The 6,000-nt window shown below is 48.5% G+C and overlaps 1 pseudogene; it reads right to left on the bottom strand.

The window, feature by feature from the left end:
• Positions 1-1,387: 1,387 nt before the first annotated feature.
• On the bottom strand, positions 1,388-2,108 carry LOC140422701 (josephin-2 pseudogene; annotated as a pseudogene).
• Between the last annotated feature and the right edge of the window lie 3,892 nt (positions 2,109-6,000).

Here is a 6,000-nt window from a genome sequence, read left to right as displayed (position 1 = left end):
AACAAATGACAAAAAGGAATCAGGAATCACCCATAGTCGCCATTAACACACACAGCCCCCCTCCCCCCTCCCCCAACCCTCCCCCACCCCCAACTAATGTTCAATGTTATCCAGTTCTTGAAAGTGCATAATGAATAATGCCCATGAATTGTAGAACCCCTCCATCCTTCCCCTCAGTTCAAACTTAACCTTCTCAAGAGTCAAGAATTCCAACTGGTCCCCCCGCCACGCCAGGGCACAGGGTGGAGAGGCTGCTCTTCAACCCATCAGGATTTGCCTTCGGGCGATCAACGAGGCGAAGGTTACAACATCTGCCTCCGCACCCGTTTCCAACATTGGCTGGTCGGACACCCGAATATGGTTGGAGTTCTGTAAACATCTTCCATGACCAAAAGGGGGAAGTGTTGGAGGTCATTTTGTGATACTGGACTATGATATAAATTATAGGTGGCACTGTAACTACATCTGTGCTCCCATATTACTTTTAAATAGTTCTGATGAAACAAAAGGTACTCATTGGCTTAGATGCATGTTTAGAAGAGGCAATTTGTAGAAATAGATAGTGTATACACAATGCTGTTAACATCAGAAAAGACACAAAATGGCTGTTAGCTATTTTGTGATATAAAATGGCTGAACAAGCCACATTCCCTGTAAACTGTCTCATGAGACCCAAGCGTGGGTATGTATAGAGAGTGTCCCAACAGCCGCTGATAACAGCTTCACAGAACAAGACTTGCAATGTATCCTTGATAAGCTCAAGGTCTAAGGCTGTAGACAGGGCACATTAGTTAGTTTTGAATGACTTCTGTATGAAGTTAGGGGCGGGTAAGACAACAGCCACTTTAACCATATATGTGATAATTGGGTATGCCAGGAAAATTGATTGACTGCATGTAAAAAGTGTGACGTGAATATAGTTGATTGATTGTATGTAAATGAGAAAACAACTAATTCCGCCCCTTGAATCTGTATATTATCCCATGTGAGCTTTAGCTCAAGTGAGAGAAGGTGCTGTCACAGGCTGTGGAGTCTGAGACCTTCCCTCCCAGAATTCTGACATAATAAACTGCTTTTTTTACTTATACTCAGGTCATTGTGTGAATATTTTCACCCCTAACATTATAATTCTTTTATTTCATGATGTGATATTCCCAATGAGAGAGTGACCTCGAGGAATTGAGCTGAGTTCTAACTGTACCATCAAGCAACATTGCATAATATTATGTATTAAAACCCCATTCCTGTTTGTTTCAGTCTGGTCAAGGAACTTAAACTATGTGACGATGGAGCAATATAGGAAATGATAGAGGCAATGATTCAATAACAGTCCTGCTGATATTGTCTCTTTAAACATTTCAAGTTCTTTTATAAATACATTTAGAGTTTCCAATTATTTTTTCCACCTCCCCAGCACGCTGGCTTAATCCATCTCAGCTGGAGGTCTGAGTCAGCCCGCCATCGGCGGCGAGACCTTCCCCCCCCCCCTCACCGCTCCCGCTGTCCGATCTCCCGCGTCTCACGTTCAGGGAGCGAGCAGCCAGCTTCCGTCCTCCTCCACCTCCCTCGGCACCACCAGCAGCAGCTCAGAGGGATCCTGGGTGATCTGGTCCTGCAGGAACTTCCTCAGTTCCTCCTCATTCCCGATTGGAACCGGGGCCTTTAGCTTGGAGTCCAGGTTGTAGTAGGCCCCGTTGATTTGCCTGACTGCCACCCAGTGCTTGTGCTGGATGGGGAGTGAGACAAAGCCCAGCGTCATGTTGGAGGGAATGTTGAGGATGAAGCCATGGACCCGGCACAGCACCAAGCTGCTGAGCGACTTGCGTTTATCCCACCAAATCGCAGCGAGACCTTGAGTTAGCAAGGCGGCCATGAGGACGTTGACATCATAGTTCCCGGTTCCTAACAAACTGCGATGTGGATTCACCAGAGAGTCGGGAGCCAGCTCAGCCCGTCCAGCTGCTGCTGGGTGAAGAGCGGCTGCTGCAGGAGGTTGTTGAGGGTGTGGAGGGCGCAGAGCTCTAGGCGTTGCCGCTCGTGGTACAGCGGAGGGGGAGGGGCTCCGACATCCCCACACCCGGGGGGGGGGGGCTCCGACATCCCCACACCCGGGGGGGGGCTCCGACATCCCCACACCCGGAGAGTGAGGACAGGCCGCCGGGTGAGTCACTGCCAACCCCGAGGAGGCGCCATTCCCGCCCAGGCCCAGACAGAGAGCCCTTTTTGCATCTTTTAATGACTTATTATTTTTCTTTTTCTTTCTTCAATCTAAAAACAAAAATTTCTTTAAAAAAAAGTTTTTTTGAATATTCCTCAAAACGTCCCCTGGGACCGGACTTCCGACTTCTTTAAAAAAAACACTCTTGGCGGGAGCCACCCGGTGTGGAACATCTCCACTACATTGCGCCCTGGCTTCGGGCCTGCCGCCTCATCCTCAGTTTGGCTCCACCCCCGTTGCTCCAAATGCGTGTGTCCCGGGCCCGACACCTCAGCTCCGGCCGCCAGACACTCGCGTGGGGTTCCTCGCCGGTTCTGAAACCGGCCCGGCTGGACGCCCGGGACAGCCCCAAAGGCCGCCGAAAATCGGGGGGGGGGGGGAGGAGGGGTGCAAAAAAACACGGTAAACCCCCGAAAGCGGCGTAGACAGTGGCCATCGGCGGGAGCTCCTCGAGGACAGAGACTTGAACTCTTTCCACAGTCAGTCCCCTGGAACACTCTCACTCGGGTGTGTGTGTCTCGGTGCTTTTCCAGTCACACTGATGGTTAAAATCTTTTGATGCCGACAGATCGGGCAAACATTTCTCCTTCTAGATTCAAAGGCCGATGATACTCAGATTCCAAGGTATCGAGTGACTCTGTAAGACCGAGACGTGACAATTGAGATTTGTCTGTAATTCCTCCTCTTGTAATATCTGTAAAAGGAGTTTACAAAAGTCAACACTCAGTACAGGATAGAAATTCAGAACAGAGAATTCTAGTTTCTGTGAAAATTCCTTCCTCTCATTCCCCAATACCTCGTCTCCAATACCTATTCCCCAGACCTAGTCTCCAGGGAGGGGACTCGGATGGATGGAGCCGAGTTTCCAGGGAGCGGACTCGGAGGGGCAGGGTATCGGAGGAGTGACTGTAGGAAGGATGAGTTATCTGACCACTGCACCCTGGTGCAGGAGGCCATTTAAGCGGGGGGAGGAAGTGGTAGTTGTCGGGGATTCTATAACTAGGGGAACTGCTAACATCCTTTGGAAGCAGGACCGAGAGTCCCACATGGTATGTTGCCTGCCCGGTGCCAGGGTGAGGGGCATCTCCAACCAGCTTCAAAGGATATTGGAGAGGGAGGGGGAGGATCCAGTTGCTGTGGTCCACGTTGGGACAAACAACATCAGCAAGACTCGGAAAGAGGATCTGTTTGGGGAAAATCAGGAACTAGGAACAAAATTAAAGAACAGGCCCTAAAAGGATATAATCTCTGGATTATTACACGAGCCACGTGCAAATTTGGCACAGGGATGAGAAAATTAGGGAAGTAAACACGTGGCTAAAGGTGTGGTGCAGGAAAGAGGGCTTCCATTTCATGGGGCACTGGCATCAATGTTGGGACAGGAGGGATCTGTACCGTTGGGACGGTCTCCACCTGAACCGATCTGGGACTAGTATCCTCACGGAAAGGATAGATAGGGAGGTCACTGTGGTGATACACCACTGTACTTCCCTAGCATTGTATATAGTTATATAATAGTTGTGTGTAACGTGGCCGTGTAATCCTGTGTATGGTACTGTGTATTGTACTGTAGCTCTGTAGAGGTTCGGTCACCTGTATGTAACCTGACCTGGCCACAGAGAGCTCCGCCTTAGCCACTCCCCCGGGAGTTCAGTATAAGACCAACTTCTGTGACCAGGTCCCATTTTGTCTGGGGTCGTCTGTGTCAGGTTAGCTTCCGATGTAGTGTATTAAAGCCTTAGTTAAAGTCTCACATGTCTTTGTGGTTCTTGACGCTTAGTGCATCAAGCATTTCATGGGGCACTGGCATCAATATTGGGACAGGAGGGATCTGTACCGTTGGGACGGTCTCCACCTGAACCGATCTGGGACCAGTGTCCTCACGGAAAGGATAGATAGGGAGGTCACAAAGACTTTAAACTAACAAATGGAGGGGGAGGGGAAGGCCTCAGGGGAACTCAATACAGTTCCAAAAACAAGTAGCAGGATGGTCTGGACTGGGTACCAAATACACCGGTTATAAAGTTTACAGGAGGGACAGAGAATATGGCAGAGAGGGTGGAGTAGCCTTACTGATTAGAAATACTATCACCTCAATGGTGAGGATTGGATTTGTTTATTGTCACGTGTATCGAGATACAGTGAAAAGTATTGTTCTGTGTACAGTTCAGACTGATCATTCCATACATGAGAACAATACATAGGGCAAACATCAATACACAAGGCGCCTTTTCCTCCTCCAAAATAGCCCCGTAAACCACCAATACTACCCCTTCCCCAGTCCCCCTGTCGTCAGCACCTCATCCAGCAATGTGGAAGCTGGCTCTACTGGGAAGCTCTGTATCTCCTTTCTGGCAACGTCTCGAACCTGCATATATCTAAATATTTCCCCCTGCTCCAGCCCATACTTCGCTCTCAGCTCCTTCAATCCTGCAAAACGACCCCCAAGAAATAAATCTTTTAGTGTCCTAATTCCTTTCCAATCCCATCTCCTAAAATTTCCAATCCCATTTCCCTGGCTCAAATCTATGGTTATCCTCTCCTTTCTTAAGGAGAAAGTCGACATAGCTTTATTACAGGAAACTCATCTGGATGATAAGGAACACTTTAAATTGAGGCGGGATTGGGTGGGGCAGGTTTTTTCATCTCCTTTTCATCAAGTAGCAGGGATGTGGCAATCCTTATTAATCAAAATACCCCTTTGAAGGTTGAAACCTGCACCAAGGACAAAGGAGATAGATAGGTGATCATTAGAGGTTCGGTGCATGGAGATTTTGCTTCAATAATGAATGTTTATGGATCCCCGAATTACTCCCCGGAGTTCATTACTAAGGCCTTTGTGGATTTTGCAGAGTTAGCTTCAACTAACTCTTTTGTGGTTGGTGACTTCAACTGTCCCTTAAATCCGCTGGTAGATAAGCTCCTGGTTACCAGGACCCCCCAACCCCCTTCCACCCCCACCCCCCCTCCACCCCCACCCCGCAAGCCAGGGCATTGGCCTTTACTTGTGAGGAGGTGGGTTATGTGGATGTTTGGAGAACTTTGCACCAGAGGGGCAGAGATTTTACCTTCTTTCCAGCCCCACATCAATGTCATACTAGAATCAACAACATTTTTATGTCAAGGACGATCCTACACCTGGTGTCCTCTTGCACCGTTGTGACCATCGATTGTGGACCATCCCACTGTTTCTCTGGAATTCTACTCGAAAGTTCACCCCCAGGTCGAGAATGTGGAGGTTTGCTGCCTCTCTGATAAGAGATACTTAATTTACGAGTTTGAGTTTTTCCTTTGGATTAACACGACCCCTGGTATTCCCCCTCCATTTTATGGGAGACATGTAAAGTTTATGCTCGGATGCTGAAGAACCAGCAATGTCTGGGGGTTTGTTTCACGAAGGCCGAGCAGAATTATAAGGAGATCTCGAATAAGCTATTGCTGAAGGAGGTTAATGTGGCAAGAGTGGCTTTGGACTCCCTATTGATGCAGCAGGTCGAGAAAGGTTTGCGAGGCAGACGTTGTACCAGTTTGGGAATAAACCGAACAAATACTTGACCTGTTTGACAAAGAAAAAGGCCGACATTGGAACAATTCCCTCTGTGCGGCTTGGGGGAGAGAAAAGGGTTGTGAGGACAGAGGAGATAAACAGGGATTTGGGGAATTCTATGCAGGATTATAAAGTCTCTGAAGTCTGGTGAAGTGTTGCTGGATATGGAGCATTTATTCTCTTCCCTGAAGCTTACGGAGGCCTCAGAAAGCCAGTGTGAGCCTCTTAATGCTCC

The sequence above is a fragment of the Scyliorhinus torazame genome, chromosome 5 (genome assembly GCF_047496885.1).
Source record: "Scyliorhinus torazame isolate Kashiwa2021f chromosome 5, sScyTor2.1, whole genome shotgun sequence".
Lineage (NCBI taxonomy): Eukaryota > Metazoa > Chordata > Chondrichthyes > Carcharhiniformes > Scyliorhinidae > Scyliorhinus > Scyliorhinus torazame.
The sequence above is the reverse complement of the archived record's forward strand: the minus strand, read 5'-3'. Positions and strand labels throughout refer to the sequence as shown.